Source organism: Capsicum annuum, chromosome 10, assembly GCF_002878395.1.
Source record: "Capsicum annuum cultivar UCD-10X-F1 chromosome 10, UCD10Xv1.1, whole genome shotgun sequence".
In the NCBI taxonomy this organism is placed as follows: Eukaryota; Viridiplantae; Streptophyta; class Magnoliopsida; order Solanales; family Solanaceae; genus Capsicum; species Capsicum annuum.
Window position 1 is genome coordinate 196558409 of NC_061120.1, and position 21028 is coordinate 196579436.

At 34.8% G+C, this 21028-nt stretch overlaps 1 pseudogene; it reads right to left on the reverse strand.

Moving 5' to 3' along the window:
• Nucleotides 1–2142: 2142 nt before the first annotated feature.
• The window catches only part of LOC107855227, a 95261-nt pseudogene continuing 76375 nt past the window's right edge, over nucleotides 2143–21028 (reverse strand).

A 21028-nucleotide genomic window follows, 5' to 3' on the forward strand; every position in this document is an offset into this window, starting at 1 on the left:
GTGATAGCCTATCATGGATATCATTACACTTATCAAAATCTATTTTTGACTTCCGCTAAATTTTTGGTCCCCATTCTTGCTTAAAATTTACTTGAATTCGAATTGTGAGCTCTCTTTTCAACCTTTGGGGTTGCACAACAAACCCTAGGTGCGTTTTTAGCCACTTTCTAAGTTTAACGTAGTTCAATTATCTTTGGTATATTGGGTTATCTTTCATTCTTCATACATTATCATAAAATAGAAGAGTTAGAGTAGAGTATACCTGATGGAGCTATTAAACTAAAATCACACACCAAAGGAAGAGTGAAGGAGGAAGACTTTCTTGATTTTTTTTAGTGTAACCCACACACAAAGAAATATTGCTTTTTTTGTATGTTTTTGCAAAGTATGGGAAATATTTTAACTAATAAAAGAAATACTAAAGAAAAAGAAGTTAAAATCAATGGAAATTTGAAAAGGTTCACGACTGGGCTGGTTCAGATCTGGTTAGATTTAGGCCCAGTTTTTGGATTTTAAGGCTCTAGGCTGACGACAATTCTTGACGGCTTTTCATGATTATGATAGCCTATCACTAACATCATCACCCTTAAGTAGAGAATTCCCCAAGCCTAGTCCAGCTGACGGCATTCGTGATAGCTTATCACAGTTGTGACGGTTTGTCACGGATGTCATCATGACCTTCTAACTGACCTTTTCACTTTTACACCTCCTTTATACTAAATCCTAATTGTAAAAATTAAAAACACTTGTTTAAACATTAAAACTTTTGGCTGCCTCCCAATAGTGCCTGAATTACTGTCGCGACATGACTTGGTTATCTTGACTACTCAGATTTTTCCAAGACAACTTGTTGTTTCCCCTTTTTACATCATCATAGAAGACATCAACGATCAAGAAGACATTCATATCATTTTGTTGCGACATAGGTTGATGAATTTTGAATTTTGCCTCTTTCTTATCGAGCCTAAATTTAAGCTCATTTAACTCCATATCAACTATTACTCTTCCTGTTGCTAAGAATGGCCTACCAAAAATAATGGGTACCTTAAAGTCCACATCACAATCCAATACCACAAAATCAGCAGGAATAATAAAGTCTACTAGTTTTATCAACACATCATACAAAATTCCAACAGGCTACTTTATCGACCTATCTGCTATCATAAGTCACATGTTAGTGGCTGTCAGAGCTTCTAAACTGAGCTTCTTATACACATCCAGGTGCATCAGATTTACATTTGTACCTAAATCACATAATGCCCTTGCAACATCTAGAGACCTAACTTTGCACGGAATAGTGAATGCTCCAGGGTCAGCCTTCTTTTACACTAAGAATCATGTGGAAACTGCACTGCAATGGTGGAGATTTTCCACCTTATCACTTCTAACCTTTGTCTTCCTTATGATGTGCTCTTTCATTAACTTTGCATAACGTGGCATTTGCTCAAATGCCTTAACCAAAGGCACATTAATTGTCAATTACTTAAGCATTGCCATGAAATTACCGAATTTGTATCATCGAACTTTTTCTTCAATTATTGAGGAAAGGGAGGAGGTGGTCTGGGGATAGTCTTTAAAATCACTTTCTCTTCCTTATCATTTTCCTTCTCCAGATCATCAGCAGAACTATACAAATTTTCAGGCTTCACTGGATTACTTTCTTCGGGTTTATCAACCATTACCTCATCTTCTATAGATTTACCCACACAAGGGCCAAGTAATATCTTACCACTTCGAGTGGTGATCGCCATACATGAGCCTTTATTTCATGAATTTTGAACCGTATCACTAGGTAAAGTAGTACTTTTTCTCTAGTTCAGTGTAGCAAAAAGTTGGCTCATCTGTTGTTCAAAATTCTTAAAAAAATCAGAGTATGAGCTAACCAACTGACTGAGGGTAGAGAATTCACTCTTCATAGTAGTTACCCTCAAGTTGGTAGCTTCAACTCCCTTCAACAACTTTTCGATCATGTTCTCCATTTACATCTTGCTAGAGCTTGTTGTTGTATCATCCTGACTTCCAGGAGGAACATATAAACCACTCTTGTCATTATTGCTTCTCCAATGTCCCTGCTCCCTATCTTTATAATTAGGTTCTGACCTTGGTTCCCTTGGCTATTGCCTCAGAAACCCCGCTGATTACTCATATAATTTCCTCTGCATCAGTACATTTAGGAACAGTATCCTGAGATTTCACAGCCTTAACTCTTTTAGTTTTTCCTGACAGCAAGTGCTTGGTTAGCAAGTCCATCTGTGTCTTTAAGTGAGCCATGTCCTGGTCTCTCTCCTTAGCCCTTCTGCACTGCTCCACAGTTATACCACCAAAAATAGTCAGGCTAGCCACCATAGAATCTCTGGTGTGCCAAGCCCGACTCTGCTTGGTCATTCTATTCAATATTTCTGAAGCATCCAGAAAAGAGAGGTCAATGAATGAACCACCTATAGCATTGTCTACAATTGGATTGTCACAGATTTAAAAGATTTGTACAAAGTCTTCATTATGTGCAAGTTTGTCATGTTGTGGTTTGGACATTGCGCCATTTTTTTTCTTAAATCTCTCCTAGGTATCGTGCAATGCTTCAGTAGGGATCTATTTGAAATTATTGATTTTGTCCCTCAAATGTACCATCTTGGAGAGTGGAAAGAACTATTCTAGGAATGCCTCTTTCAACAGTCTCAAGTTGGTTATAGAATTGGGCTCTAGCTCATTTAACTACATTGTTGCCTCTCCAGACAAAGACAAAGGAAACAATCTCAGTCGTATTGCATTCTGGCTCACTGCTGGATTGTCGAAAGATTTATAAATGGTGATGAAGTTCACCAAATTCATATTCGGATCATCACTCGGCAAGCCCCCAAACAACCCCTTCAGATTCAGGAGTTGGATCATGGTCTTGTTATGCTAAATTTTATACCTGGTGCGAACGGTGGAGGAATGATAGCAACCATTGTACCAGATCCATCCATTTCTTCATAATCTTCATCAACCTTATAATGAATAAGCTGTTGACCATACCTTCCTCGGACTGGATGGTTTCTATTGGCATTTCGCTGCACCAGTGCAGCAAGTTGCTCATCTCACCTTGGGTTTTGAGGATTCAATAATTCCTCATCACCTGAGTCTTCATCATCATGATTATGGTGATGTACTTGTTGACCCAAATTATGTATGTTCACCTCAGCCCTGGCTAAAATGGCTAGTCTTTCTGCCTTCTGTTGTTCAGCTATTCTTTCTATCAGCTGAGATTCCTGATTGATTCGTAATAATGGTCCTCCAGAACTTCTTGGTTTTGGCATAAACAACAAAGTACCTACAATAGACAAAAACAACAAATAAACATAAATCTAAAAAACTTAACTAACAACAAAATAGCGGACACAAACTTTCAGTTTACAACCTTATTCCCCGGCAACGTCGCCATTTTTGATAATGCTAAAATTAAACTCTTGAATGGGTTTAATCTATCATTGTCAATATAAAACCCAACTAGGTTGGGGTCAAATTCCACAGGGAATAAGGTGTGAACTCAAGTTGTTTACGATATAATTTACTGGTAGTTTACTATTTCCTGAAATAAGGACTTAAGTTTTGCATATAATTGACTATCACTTTTAATTTAATGTTTGTAACCAAGATTTAATGAGATAACCAGGATTATGTTCACTAGGGCTTACGGTACATGATAGTTGCTAAAATTAACTCAAGATTTTCACGGTAGTTAGGATGACAATCTATCTATATTGATGATATGCTCAAATGTATCACGACCTATTCAAGCATCTAATTTCCTAATCCTCTGGGACTTAGGGAATCGCAATTAACTGCCCAAATTTGACCTCAAGTTAATACACCTTGTTACAGCGCTGATTATTAAATGAAACCTTTCCGAGTCCCTGTTGATAATTCACTTCCTACTGTTTATGATTTCTTTCTCAAGTAAACCAAAGTAGGTACGCCTATTGTTTGCAATCAACAGGCATAAATTCTAATCTCAAAATTACCAAGAAATCCTAACACCTATTATACCTTGAGTAATTAATTACCACCTTATCATGACCTAACCCTAGATCCCATAATCCAGGTTAAGGGTATTTAGCCACTCATGATGCAAGAAATAATCACACAAATTGAATTCATAGTTGAAAAGATTAACGTACAATAATGAAGGAAATCAAAAGTGAACTTGTAATTGAATCACAAGGCAAACACTAAAATATTGGTTTTTAGAGAGAGAGAAAAGTCGTATGTTGTCAATATGTCAATGGATAATCAGATCCTTAAAAAAACCCTAAAACAAGGATTTAAATAGTTAACCCTAAATAAGGAAATAAAATTAAAATTTCTAATTTTCTTAGGATTAGATGACAGCGCCCGTGACGGCCTATCATGATCTTGATAGCCTTTCGTGGACATCGTCAACTTCTTTGCAAATTCAACTCCTGCTGCCTAAGGTTGACGACAATCGTGACGATCATCTTGACGGCGTGTCATGATTGCCATCACAAAAACTTCTTACAGCTTTACATCTTCTATTTAAGGTTAACGACATCCGTAACAGCCTATCACCAGGCTGATGGCGTGTCATGGATGTCATCAACCACACTTAGCTCTTTATTTTATTTTGATTTCATGCTTTTTGCTTCCTTTATTTGTGGTTCCCCCTCTTCTCTACTTTTGCTATAAAATCAAAGTAAAATAATATAAAATGACTAAAGTTACTCAAGACTTCGCAATTATCTAAAGTTAAAATCTTCAAATATGTTAGCATAGGCTCACATATCAATTGACTGCCAAATATACTTTGTATTCTCTTAGTTGTGCTGACTTGCTTGAGGACAAGCAATTATTTTAAGTTGAGAGTGTTTATGTGTGAGCTAACACTAAAATAATTGAGGCTATTAACTAAGAATAATTATGAAATATTAAGTAACTTTTGTCGTTTTTGATTGGTTTATGTTTGATTTTGTAGTACAAGCTAATAGGATAGAGAACCAACAAAAATGGAAACAAAGAAGTTGAAATCTGAAGAAATTAGAAGAGAACGATGGATAATGACATTTCTAATAGGTTGTCAGCCCTGTGATAAGTTAAGATCATCATTATCCGTAGACAGAGAATTCGCCTAAGTTTAAAGCCGTGATGATATTTTGTGATAGGTTGTCAAGAAGCTATAAGCTATCAAGATTGTCATCAGCCTTAAGCAGAACATGAGATCTGAGGGAGAGTTTTGACAATATTTTGTGATAGGACATCAAGGAGATGATAAGGCATCAAGATTGTTGTCAGCCTTAAGCAGGAAGAGCCAAAACTGAAGAGGGAGCTGATGACATTTGTGATAAGTCGTTAGCCTCCTGATAGGCTATCATAAATGGCGTTACCTAATCCGATGAACTGTTGAATTTTATTATTTTTTTTTCATAATTAGAGTGAACTATTTAAAGCCTTGTTAAGGGTTTTCTTAAGAGTTCCGCATATTGATTTTTGAGACACATACTTTGATATTTTCTCTCTAATTTCTTAACTTTAAAGAACAATTGCTTTGAAGGGATTATATTCACTGTTTTGGGGATTTCCTTTGTGATTTAAACTTAGAATCTCTAATTTTGATTCATCTTGTGGTAAGTTTATCTTTCAAAGTATGAATTCATCTAGTTGCTTCGATTATTATGCCATGAGTGGCTAAAGTCCTTTAACCTGAATTATAGGATCTAAGGTTAGGTCTTGATAAGGTGTTGAGTGTTCAAGGTTTGAAAGGTGGGAGGACTTTTTGATAATTTTGAGGTTTTAATTAACGTCTATTGGTTGCAGAAAATAGATAACACCTGCTTTGATTTTCTTGAGAATTAAATCAAATATACTGGGAAGTGAATTATCAACAGGGACTTGGAACCACTAAATTTCTATTTAATAATCCACAGTGTAACAAGGTTAGTTAACCTGAGGTAAAATATGGGTAGTGAATATAAAGTCCCTAAGTCTGAGAAGATTAGGTAATTAAATGCTTAAGTAGGTTGAGAGAAATTTAAGCATAACTTCGATAAAGATAACTTGTCATCGTACCTACCATGAGAATCTTGAACCGCTAATAGCATCTGTCAAGTACCAAGATCCTAGTGAACATAATTCTGGTATCTCTATAAACTCTTGATTACATACACTGATTAAAGCAACCGACAACTACTAGTGAACTTAAAAACCCCTATTTCAGGAAATAATCCAACTATTAGTTGATTAATTAGCAAACAACTTACGTTCACACCATATTCCCTGTAGGATTCGAACCCAACCTAGTTGGGTTTTACATTGACAATGATTGCTTACATTCTCATTGAGAGGTGTAGTTTGAGCATTATCAGTCTTGGTACCCAAGTTCATCTCAGTACAGTCTTTCATCCTCTGATAGATGGTCAAGCATAAAGGACCAGTCAGACCCTAGAAGATATGCTAAGGGCATATGCAATTGATTTCAAGGGTAGTTGGGATGACCACTTGCCTTTGATTGAGTTTGCATATAACAACAGCTATTATTCCAGTATTTGGATGGCTCCATTCAAAGATCTCTATGGTATGAGGTGCAGATCTCCACTTGGTTGGTTTAAAATTAGTGAGGGTCTGACTTAGTATTCGATACCTTAGAGAAAGTCTAGTTGATCAGAGAATGATTTTGGGTTGCTCAGTGCTGACAGAAGTCTTACATAGATGTGCGCAGAAAAGATCTCGAGTTTTATATTGGTGATTATGTCTATCTAAATATCTCTTCTATGAAGAGAGTGAAGAGATTTGGCAAGAAGGGTAAGCTCATTCCCCGATATGTCGGTCCCTTAAAAAATCTTAGTCATTTTAGCAAGGTAGCCTATGAGCTCAAATTTCCTTCAGATCTATCCTCAGTTCATCCAGTTTTCCATGTCTTTTTTCTCAAGAAGTGCATAGGTGACCCAGCAGGTGCAGTCATTATTCAGAGCATAGATGTTCAGAACAGCCTCTCTTATGAAAAGATTCCAGTCAAAATCCTAAACTATTAGACTCGTAGACTGAACAAAGAAGTCCCTCTAGTCAAAGTTCTTTAGGGAAATTAGCACACCGAGGGAGCTACCTGGGAAGCAGAAATAGACATGCCTACCAAGTATCCTCACCTCTTCTCCACCAACTCAGACCAAGCTCAAGGTAATAGTTCTCCTTAAGCTTTTCAGTTTCATGTTCAGACTTCAGTTAAAAGCTCGATATCTATCTTATGTTCAGAATCTAGTTATAAACTTGGCATTAAATACCAGTGCATTTTTAGTCTTGCATTCATGTACTGGTTCATTTATATATAATTATGCATCAGATATGCATTCTCATTGTGAGAAACTTAGTTCCTCAGAACACCCAGTCATGCATTCATGAATCAATTACACATGCATAAGATATGCATGCTTAGTATGATAAATTCAGTTATCAGTCATGTTAGTAATGACATCATGTTTCAGTTATTCATATTTAGTATGTACATCAGTTTATCTTCTCCCCTCTCACTCAATCTCATTCAAGGATGAATGTTCTCAAAGGAGAGATATTGTAATGCCCCCCGTACATTTTTCCTACCTTGAAATTGTCCCAAGAATGTTAGAATCTTTCTATGGAAGATGAAAGCACTTCTATACACATGGAATTGTCATGTGGAAAATTGAATTAGCTTTCCAATGATACCAATTTAATCAAAATCCATCATTGGAAGAGAAAGTTATGGCTGAAATACAGAAGGTAGTAAAACTGCCCAGGTGCGACGGTGGAGGCCAATGGACCATTAGAATAGCGATGGACCATCGCCCACGACCGTCATAGTGAGGCAGTGTGACTAGCTTCTGCTAAGGGGCGACGGTCCAGGCCAATGGATTATCGGACCAGCAACGGACCATCGCTCATGTTGTCACAAGGGAGGCAATGAGCCTCCATTCTGCCCAGCTGCGATGGTCAAGACCAACGGACCGTCGACCCAGCGACGGACCGCCGCACCCACCGTCGCGCATCCCTTTAGTTATTTGTAAGTCATTTTTTAAAAGGGCTTTTTGGTATTTTATCACCCGTTTATATACCTAGTAATATCTGACCAAGGCTCCTAAATTCATTATTCTTCCACAATATAAAATTAGGGTTTCTCCTTAAAAGAAATCCTTAAGCAACAAAAAAAATCCAAATCTTCTTCAAGAAATAAAGAGATTCAAATTCTTCAAGTTCAATAACTTCAAGAAACTCAACCCAAGTATGCGTTGTGTTCATTCATTGACTCCTTTTGTCCATGAACCCCAAGAATCTCTTTTCAAAGTTTCAAGTATAGGGATTTGTATGAATTTCATGTTGGGTTTGCTTTTGTTCATATTGATAATGACCAATTGAATTCTATTCCATGTTTTGGTGATAAAACTTAAGTGAAATTAATTATTATAAGTATAGCTTCATGTGAGACCATGATAAAACCCTTGAATGGTGTAATTTGAGTTGAGTCATGATGTTTACTTTTTGTGTGATGTTGTCTATATATACCATGCTCACCATGTGTTTGATTAAATGCCTATGTGAAGCAAAAGTTCCCTACTAGTATGATAATATGAAATCCCCATTCATGTACAAGTTCATGCATGTCAAGTGTTTGATAAAATGCCTATCAATGAATTATGGATGTATGTGTGGCCATTGTGGTTCTTTACAACTTGTACTTTATGAATTCTCCAATTTATTATATTATGGATGGATTATGTGATTATGTATTCAAGAAATTCATGCTATATCAGTTTCTTTCCATCGAGTCCTGGGGGTACTTGTACCCAACAATTTAGCTGTGTTCCTAGAGCCAGTGTCATGTTTTCATGATATCCTCAGTCAAGCCATGTTTAGTAGAATTCAACTAGTCATGTGACTCAGGAAAACTCAAAAATCCCAATAATCTTAGAAAGCTCAGTAATACAGCAATCTCAGTACTATTCCATCAGTCAACGGAACCTATTTAGCTTAGTCTAGTTTAGTTCAGTAATCCATGTTCAATGTATATTCAAATGGGAGTAGAAATTAGCACCGACTTAACCCAAGGAGGGGACACATACTGTCGGATTAGGGTGTGATTCTTAGAAGTAATCCTTGCATTCCAGAACTATATAGCCAGCATAGGTTGAGACATCAACACTATTAGGTAAGGGTTGATGAGATGGATAAGCACTGTCACATAAGGGTCACCCATAGCTTATCCTTACCAGTGGCGAGGTATTGACACCCTTCTAATTGGGATTAAAGATTGGCAACTTAGAAATAATGGTGTATTAGGGGAATATTGGTTAGATAACTAGTTCCCACAGTTTCAGTTACAGAGTTTAGACTGTCAGATACAGTCATTCAGTCTCAATAATAGAATTCAGATAGTTCTACAGAATTCAAGACTGTCAGATACAGTCAACTCAGGTACAATACAGAACTCAGTTAGTTCCATTAGATTCAGGACTGTCTAACACATTCACTGATGTTATCAGTTATATCAGTCATTAGAACTCATTTACCATTAATGTTAGTTATCAGTAAATTCATGTTGACACGATCTCAGATATAGTTACTATGTATTCATGTATGTATTCTAACGTTCTTATTAGTCAGTTAGCTAGTATTGTTCATACATATGAACCCTATGCATTTAGCCCACCTCATATGTATACCAGTACATTCAAAGTACTAACGTATTTGCGCTATGGTTTTTTATACCATAGGTTCAGAAGTACGACCTCCAGAGCATAAGTAGATTCCATATATCCACAGTCAGAGTTAGTAGTGAGTCCTCATCCTTCGATTAAATGTTCATTTATTTAGTATCTCATTAATTTATTTATTAGTTGAAGTTAATTGGGGACATATCCCATCAACTTCTTATTCAGATAGTTATACTTTAAAGGCTTTTCAGACTATAGTATGTTCAGATAGTTTATTTCAGTCATTTTAGGTATCTCACACCCCATCCATATTCACCAAGGACCTTTACCATGGCTTGAGGATTTGTCCGAAGATGTGCTCCAAATCACATGTGTGAGGCTTTTCACGTTTATGAATGCCGAATCTATCAAAACTTATGTACTTACTTCTCTCAACCACTACTTTCAGTTTGGATTAGGATATTTGTAGCAAAAGACACTACTCGAATTAATCTTCTTTTTTTTATGAAATCTTTTTTAAGAAAGAAATAAATACAATGGTAGATAGTTTATTCTTGTTCTTAAATGACATTCCATTGAAAAAGTTGTTCCCATCATCATGAAGATTTCCATACTGTGTCGATCGAGAAGAACTGCCCACTGTATTGGTCGCATCAACAAGCGTACGTGTTTGATCATTATTTGGAAAATTCATGTCTAGATCATCCAAATTTTTATCAAAGATGTCTTGTTACTGTTTTTCTTATACATTATGATTCTCATTCTCTCTCATCATTTCAACCACGTACACTCTTAACACCGGCCTGGATAAATCACTAAGATAAGCACGCAAACGAACCTGATCGATTATCTTGAAAGGTAGTACCCTCTGATTTTCAAAGGAGTTGTGTATGTAGTTGATGACGATTTTTTTTAGTTGATAATTCAGTATACAATAGTTGATGATTAAGTTCACAAAACCATCATACGAAACATCATTTCGGACTATCATAGCTATCATCTCTAACATTTCACACTTCTTCCAACGCTATACATATTGATTGCTCTTCTCGATCTATTGACCATGACAATCCACCTCTATTGTTATTGATCCCTCCATTAGTGGTACCTAAATAAAATCATTTGTTAAAAAAATTTAATATTGATTATATAGTGACATAAATGAATGCCAATAGATATGTAATCTATTGCAACAAGTAACTGATCAGTCGCAAGAAGTTACTTACCTGTTGGGATTCATGTTACGCTCTTGAAGTTGATTTCAACAGACGAGTCATTTTTTACAACAGGTAAATCATATGATGCAATAGACTATATATCTATTGCAATAGATGAAGCATCTATAATATGATATTTATTTATTAACTACTCAGTACGACCTGAAAGAAGTTAAGCCATAACCTACCTCAAAACAATGAAATTTTAGCATATAGTCTTTCAAAATGTATATTTCCCTTTTTAACTACCTTAAAATCAACAGTCACATTCAAATATTGCATCTACACGTTGAAAGAAATCTACCGATACTCATATTGATCATATTTAAAATAGATCCAAAACGAACTTGAAAAATGAGTTAAAAAATAAGAAGGGTAGAATCAAAATTTTATTTTAGAAATACATTTCCAAGGTTATAGAAATCTACAACTGAAAACTCACATGAAAACAAGTTTAAATGTAGTCTAAATCAACAAAAAATTATTTTCAAGATTTACCAATAAAAACTCCAAAATTACACTTGAAATCATAATTTAATGGTGTTTTCAAAGACATAATCAAAGAAAAATAGTGGGATTATGAGTTTAGAGTTTACCCACTTGAACATAGAAGAAAAACCCTCAAAAGTTTCCTTTTTCAAAGCTTGGATGTTCAAAAACAATGAAAAATCATAAATATGAGGTTTATATACTATTTTGTCAATAGTACCTAGTGATTAAGGACCCCACTTCGTGAGCGTGAAGGTCAATGTTGGCTGATCCATTAAATTGGCCTTTCGTGCTAACGATCAAGGATTTATGTTTGCAAGAGTAAACTATCTGGACCATCTCATTTGCGATAGCCTCTTTGCTTCGCGGAGAAGGCATTACCTGACCCAGCCACAAATTTTATTTGCGATTATGGCCACCACTTCACGATCGTGATGAAGGAAAATCATTTCTTGATTCGTGAAGAAGGATCTAACATACAACACATATTAGTAACTTTGTTGATTTTCCTCTCTTTGAATTCTCCGATGGAGCCCTTGAGATTCTTGGGGTCCCACAAAAAATAAATCCTATATGCTTCCAAACTAATTATGATTTTCCAGACTCCATGGCGATGGCGTATTTTTTAAAAAGGATTATTTTCAATAAATTAACCTTCGAGAATCCCTTTTTACTAATTTCCAAATTAAGGGTCGAAATTCATTATAAATTCAACATTTCAGATCCAGCGAAACGGTCCATATCAAATCATATCGCATCCATAGCCCACTTATTCAAAAATTTATTATTGACCACCATAATTAATGCAAGTATTACAAAGATTTCTCTATCGTAAAAGACATACAGGCTTTGGCAAAATAAATTTCATTCAAGACAAAACTCTTAGGTTGACATCTCTTTCATAATTCATACAAGTTTCATGACAAAGAAAAGTGTTTTGGGAATACATTAACTGCTCTCTAGAAATCATAAAAAGAAATTAGTGCATATTTAATTAAAGAACATTCGAAACATCAATCTTTTCGTACTCATTTGAGAACCTACAATAATTTTAAAAAACATAGTTCTTCTCATAAAAATCGGGATTCATAGTTCAAACCCTTCAAACACTTCAAACACTTCAAAACTCATAATGTATTTATATCAATCAAATCTTCATTTCATCAAAAACCCCATAGTAAATTTATTATACATCATGGAAAGTGGTTTTGCAATTCATGCTTTTTAATCAATTTTTATCATGACCCAACTTCTCAGGTCATGTTGGAGCCTACCATAACCCACCTGTTGGCAAGCCAACCCGTAGTCTAGAATGGCTAGTAACAGACTACTCATTAACATAAGAAAAAGAATACAAAATATATGAAATAAAGATCAATACATAGAAGAATCCCAAAACTTGGTGGTATCAGTTCAAGAGCTTCTACATATAATAAGAGTATAAAAGTGATATATCAAGGAGAAATACATTGATACAACTTATCTTCAAACATAACTTAGAGACTAGCCTAAACATAGGAGAGAGATAAGTAATACTCCAAACATCAGGGGCTCATTTTAAGCCTCCGAATCAAAGATGCTCCACACGATCCATACATCAACGGCGATAACCCATACTATAATCTACAAGCTGCAGAAGTCTAGTATGAGTACCAAACGAATGGTACTCAGTAGGAAACAACCAATTTATCTCTAAAGATAAAGCAGATATATATAGCATATAAACATAATGAAAACTACACCCAAGAGTTCATAAATCATATAACAAGTCAATGAGAATAATAAGAGACAACCATTTTGTTCATGTCCAAGAGTCTAACATAATAAGACAAAGAATGTATCAAGGTGAACTATCCTATTCTATCAATATTATACCATATATCCTAGGTCAATATATGAATAAAGAGCTAAAGAAAGATATATAGTAATATACAAAGCGAAGAAACGACTATATAATATGAACAACAAAGGAAGGGATAGATGATATTACCATATCTTCATATAGCTATATATATATATATATATATATAATACATATAAGAAGGAGGTCATCTCAAGCCTAACCTAGATCATCATGTTCTCATTATAAGACCTTATTAAATACTATCAGGACTCAACACTAACATAGTTAGGATTCTAATCCACATAGCTAGACATAGAATAATTGGCATAGTAATGCAATCATATAGCAGAGGTTGAAGACATACCTCAATCCCGATACTAGATCAATGACGAATCTTTCATAGATAGTGATAATAATGATCATAGCAATGACAATAATAATACCAATAACATCGTAAATAATTGGCTACTCCAGAAAACCTAATACCTAGCCGAGCCTATGTGTACCCTTATCACCCTAGACTTAGAAGGTTCAATTATCATACAACAACCCAAGGCATATTATTCACCCATATATGCAATCGTTCCATATCGACTGATAAATATAGGTGTATACTGGTGATAGGTGATGCACATGCAGGAATGAATGCAAAGTACACAATCAATATCATAACTCATCATAACTATCCTCATCAGGACCATCATTATCATAATCAATCTCTTTCTTTGTCAAGTATCCACACATCATCAATAGTGTCCTCCTACCTTGAGGGTATCAACATATCATCAATATATCCTCCGGCCTTGCTGAGTATCAACATCATTACAACAATATTCTATGGCCTTAACAGGTATCAATATCATCATAATAGTATTCTCTGGCCTTATCGGGTATCAACATATCATCATCATAGTATCCTCCGGCCTTTACAAGTATCAACATATCATCAAAATAGTCATTACCTAATAACATACACTAAAATACTCATAAATATAGTCATATCACCATAGAATATCTATCTAGTGAATACTTCCCAACTACTCATTATTACCTAACCAATGCTTATTAGAATAGAATCACTAGTTTGCTCGTCATCACATAACCTCTAGTTATTAGCCTAAACATTATCCTTCACATAATCCTTATTCATGAGATAGCACTAACCACTATTCATTTAATAACCAATATTAAACATCTAGTCAAGGTTTATCACTATACCAAAACCACTATTTATCAACCTTTTATTATTATCAACTAATCATCCTATATTTGTTAATCATTACTAGAAAACACAATGTTACTTGTCACCTAACCATCTTTTATTAACTGAATCCTTACTTAACTATTTATTAGTTAACCATTTAGCAACTATTCAAAGTTATTAACTAAACCTTTTATTACCAACATCTCTTATTATCTAGCCTTATTAACACACAACTCCTCGTTTATTGACTAATCGACATCACAAACTTAGTCATCACTACCAACTAATCTTCACCTATGCTAGATCGGACCTCACCATAAGTCATGCATTAATCATCGCTAGCTACCATATTTCAACTAAGTAAGATTTATTAACTAATAGATTAGATTTCTAGCCATCAAGTGATATAGTTCCTAATAGAAAACTAGTTACCACATAGTTTAACCGTTAATTAGGCAAAAGAATCATAAGATCATATTTCATCTACAATTACATCTATTACTGATATAATACTCATGAATGTACAAAATATATGCATGCCATCACCAGTATCCAATCAATAAAGTCTTAAGCAACATACCACATCTTTCTTCATCCCATACCGAAAAGATATGTATATAAATATATATGTATTCATAAACTGTAATCATATCCTTTACATTGATAAACACTCCTGGGATATTCAATCATTATCATAACATGGCCCTTGGCCCATTAATTTATCCAAAATAGTCACAACGTCATAATCACGGCCTTAGGCCTATATACATATCGATAATCATATTTATAAGTAGTAGCATATCTCTAATCATCTCACATATATGAGCTATATCACATATTAGAGGAATAATATAGATAGACATGCAATCGTCTATACGATATCTTATATCAACAGGTCATACATCATGACTACGAGAAATATCACCTCTCTAGGCCAATTTCCATAACTAAGAGGAAATAGTATCTCTATAGGTCAATCATCAAGTCTAAGAGGAAATAGCATCTCTATAAGACACATACCGTATCTAGGAGGAATATCATCTTTAAATGCTCAATATCACTTCCACAAGAAGTATCATAACTATAACTCAAAAGCCACAATCCAAGAACATCAATATAGGTTACCAAGTTACAAAGTTACCATATTCTAAGGTTTACTAGCCTTATCTATATCTAATATTCTCAACTAAGTCCACAAGACTTAACACAAGTTAAGGGCTAAGTGGGCCGGACAAATCCACTTCTATTCCTCAATTTCCATAATTAGGCACACTATTCCCCAAACTTGTCTAAGGTATCTAGTTCATCTTCTAGATGTCAAATAAGTTATATTCAAGCCTAAGATAGCAACTTCGACAAGAAACAAGGGTACACAAGTTAGCTTTACCCGACTTATGATTTCAAGACTGCTATGTTAGCCCAACAAGGCTAAATATACAAATCATGCTTCAAATGCTAAAACCACATCCCAAATATAGTTTACATAATAACTATGCTACAACTAATCTAAACTAGAGAAGGAAACCAATAGGATTCAAAAGGTGTATAAACATGCCATTTTACGGCTCCCAAGTCCTCATCTAAACTCCAAACATCAACAATAGAGGTTAAGTCATCCTACTCATAATCAAGTCTAACATCCATATCCACACTCAACTTATATCACAAATCATCTAGGAAGAAAAGTAAATAGAAGCCTACATGAAGGCCTAACCGCAAACCATCACACCATGCACCACAAGCTCGTCTTAACTTCACAAACCCCAAAATGTCATCATGCTATAAAAAAACATAATCTTCTCATCAATACATGTATAATGATGCCCATATTATACTATTGTGCTTTGGAAAAAAAAATGACACCAAGAACCCCAAGTACATCCCATGTATGGGAATCATGTTTCTAAGGTCAACCCAATATTTATACATTGCCAAGGAATCATAATACTCAATTAATGGGTGCAAAAAAATAAAATTTTGGGCTAAATCAAGCCCTAAGCTTAATTGGATTTTTTGGGTTAAGAACTAAGAGATTCACAAATAATGTTATAAAATCTTACCTTAATCTGGATGATAATAATGGTAAAAGATATTTACAAAGCTCCCTAGATACCCACAAGACTCAATTTGGAGTTATCAATTTTAGGCTCTCAAAGATGAAGAAAAATGCCTTAGGGTCTATATATAGACCCACTCAGCGAAGAGACGAGGTATCCCCATGAAAGAAAAGTCAAAAAACTTTTTTTCAGCCTTGGAACTCATTAAAAAATCAAATAACATGATCCAATAGTTAAATTTTAGGGTAAACAGCCTTTCAAATAAATTTGAATCATCAAAATTTCATCCAATATCATTTTGGCAAAAAGTAGGGTCCACACCTATAGTTCCATTTTTCATAAAATATGCTCAATAGCCCAAAATAAGTTTGAAATCCTCGAGACCTAAACCAAGGGTCCTTCTACACTAAAATTTATATTCTAGATGCAATGAAGATGTGAAATTTTTTATTCGAGGTCATTTCGACCAAATGTTAGTCCCACACACATATTTTTATTTTCCAACTATCACAACCTGAGCTGAGGCCCTGGGCGTAAAGGGCATGCCAAAACATAAAGGCAAAAGATCCTCTTCAAACTGGCAATCATATGAATAATTCATATACTATAAAGAAAAGCGGAAAACATAACAAAATAAAAACATGGTCATTCTCTTACTTCAAATACTCAATATGATATGAGTTCATAAACAATCAGAAATATCTAACACCAATCTATGAAATCTCTAACAATACATAAAAAACATCTGTCTGAGACTTGGACAAGGATCTCGGTCGAACTATGAACTAAAATCAAATAAAGATATAGCATGAACTAAGGTCCTCCAAAATGAAGGAGGCTCACCAACTTCAAAGTCTGATAAATTGGCCTACTGCTTAGTGGGACCCTAAGATTGTGCCTCATATCCTTAAATATAGAGGGTCAATACAAATGTACTGATATGTAGAGCAATCCAAAATAACATACTTTTTTTATACAACATAAGTGAGAGCAATTCATAAAAAAAATTTACATACAATATGTGAAAACACATGAGCATACTTAAAAGACTTTGAATCATTTCCTTGAAATCACAACTCACTCTTTATGTTACTTCTGAGGTAGATGGTACACCCTACAAGTCTAGTACCCATGGGCTATATCGGTCCTCCATTAACTTGTCGGCTAAGCCCCCAAATTAAAGTTTGCCGCAAAGATAGGGATCCTACGTACTAGTCTAGTATACCAGTGTCTCTAAGACAAGTATACATTGTCCTTAGCCAATAATATCACCCAAATAAGAAAAAATCAATTTCTGACAATGAGTTATATGAACTCCTGCCATCTTTAGATCACCATCTAACTCTATTTAATCCTATTTTTAGCATTTTAACTCATGCATCTTTCTAAAATGTGGTCTAGTGTCTGAAAAATTTGTAGACTAGTCTTGTCTGAGTCTTTATTGCATTTGTCTGGTTTGGTATTGTCATACCAACACTTGCAAGACATATAAGCCATACAGTATCATATTACAGTCTTTTCATTCAAATCATATTATTGGACCACCAAATATTTAAACAATGTAAGAGAATTCATATTTTAAAAATATGTGAAAACTTATGCAAAGCTTCTCTTATTGAAATCCATAATATTTTGTGGTCAATTACTTTATAGAAAATCATGCATTTCTTTCGATCATCATCTTTCGTGTATATAAACAAGAAAACACCCTTTCTTCAATTCAAACCAATATCAAGTCCTTAAAAAGTAGTAAAAACATTTATCTCATGCTTCTCAATATGAAATTGAACAATTCATAACATGTGATACTAATAGGGCTATAAAAAGAGAGGGAGTTTAGTTATTAATGCTCTTTATTTGAATTTCAAAACTAAAATCGCATACATACACATACACGAGCAAGATTAAGTTCAATGGAAGGCATCAAGTCCAAAACCATATATATCATTTAAAAGTTTTTTCATGATTTGTCAATTTAAATGAATTCTTCAAACCCTTGCCCTTGTTATAAACATCGTAATATGCTTTCAAAATCTTTGAAAAACAATAACTTATGCCCATAGAGTTTTAGGACAGCCCCACGTACCTTATGTTACTTAGTTTGAAGACTGGAACCCTAGTCTTGACTTTTTTCTTGAAAATCATGAACTTACGGGTTGAATTCCTGAACTTTGGGGAAAAGTTATGGTTTATTTTCGGAGAGAAATTGGGTAAACTTTGGCATACAATTCCCTAATGATAACTTAATTTTGTGTTATTATGACTTGGGACCATAGAGAAAAGATGGGATTCCCCTTTTAAAATTAAGTTCATAACATAATCCCATTTTTGGGACTCACTGCGATGCGATGGCACCTCCTTCGCTATACCCACCAAAATTTGGTGTAATCATAGTGTGGTTCTTGATTTGAAATCAAAATGTAACCTAATCCTCATCCAAAAAGTCTAAAACTTCCTCGAGACATGCCCTTTACACCCGTGAACATAAAACAACTAAAAAATCCATGACTCGGGGTCAGAAAGTCCCATTTAAAAATCATTGAAACTAAGAGGCTTAAAATATGCCTAAGTCTTTCAACACGTAGAAAAATTTCTGGTCCTAAACTTCCTAGGCATGCAACTAAAAGTGGAATCAAGTCAGGAATGATATGGCATGTTACATTATCCCCCCTTGGGATCATTCATCTCCAAATGATGACTCGGGACATAACAAGCACGATTTTTAAGAGCCATAAGAAAAGAAAGTAGTTTATGGTTGTTCCTTCCATGTCGTCGTCCATGTTTTCAAAGATATTTGGTTACTTTGTAAGCAGGTCAGCCTCCAACTCCCATGTAGATTCCTCAGCTTTTTGATTCCTCCACCACACCTTAACCCAAATAATCTCCTTACTCCTTAACTTTCGTACTGGGTGATCTAAAATAGCAATGGGTTCTTCTTCATATGACACCGAGTCCTTTAGATTAATTTCCTCCATAGGAAACATAGTAGAATGATCTCTAATACACTTCTTCAACATTGACACATGATATACTGGATGGATGGAAACTAAAATTGCTGGCATATTAAACTCATAAGAAACAACACTAATCCTTCTTAAAATCGTATATGGTTCGATATAACGAGGACTAAGCTTCCCTTTCTATCCAAATTTTCATGGTTATATTTATAGGAGAAACTTTTAGAAAAAACCAATCATAAACCTCAAACTACAACTCCCTTCTTTTAATATTTGTGTATGACTTTCTACAACTCTATGCTATCTTAAGTATCTCCCTAATGACTTTGACTTTATCCATATCCTGATAAATAAGGTCAGGTCCAAACAAGTGGGTTTCACCCACTTCATACGACCCAATTAGAGATCTACATCTTTTCCTTTAAAGAGCTTCAAAATTAGCCATCTGAATAGTGGAATGGTAGCTATTATTTTAGGAAAATTCTATCAATGGTAAATAATCCACCCAACTACCCTTAAAGTAAATCACGCAAGCCCTCAATATATCTTCTAAGGTCAGAATGGTTCATTCTACTTACCCATCAGTTTGATGATAAAAGGCAGTGCTAAGGTTTACTTAGGTACCTAAACCCTTCTGAAAAGACCACAAAAACTAAGAAGAAAACTGTGTACCTCGGTCAGATATAATAGAAATAGGAGCCCCGTGAAATTGGACTATTTGTTAAATGTATATCTTAGCATAGTCATCCCTAAAATAATTAGTCAGCACTGGAAGAAAATAGGCAGACTTAGTCATACTGTCTACAATAACCCAAATGTAGTCATATTTGTTTCGGTATCTTTGAAGACCTATAATGAAGTCCATATTGATCATCTCCAATTTCCATATAGGAAAGCTATCTCTTGGAAAGTACCACCTGGTATCAAATGTTCCACTTTAACTTGTTGACTAATCAATCACTTAGACACAAAGTTAGGAATATCTATTTTCATATTATTCCACCAGTAAATAACTTTAACATCACGGTACATCTAAGTAGAGATGGGGTGAACAACATACCTAGAACCATGAGCTTCATTGAGAAATTTGTCTCGCAACCAATCCAAATCTATCACACATAGCCTACCTTGATACCTCAAAATCCCATCACCTCTAATTTCAAAATCCATCAATTTTTGTTGCCCAACCTCTTTCTTGATCTACATAAAAATGGGATCTCTGATTTGTTTTTCCTTAGCCTCAGCACATAGGGATAATTTATCTACCTCATGAATGAATGCCCCTCCATATTTGGAATCAAGAATTCAAGCTCCCAAATTTGCAAGTCGGTGAATGTCTTACAACATATTCCTCTTTCGTTCCTCCACAAGAGAAAGATTGCCCATTGACAGTTTGCTAAGGGTGTCAGCTACCTCATTAGCCTTGCCCAGATTGTAATGTAGGATCATATCATAATCCTTCAATAATTCTAGCCATTGACTATGCCTGAGATTTAGTTCTTTCTATGTGAAAACATACTGCAAACTTTTATGATCAGTAAATATATCAACATGCACCCCATAAAAATTATGACGCCAAATATTTAGTGT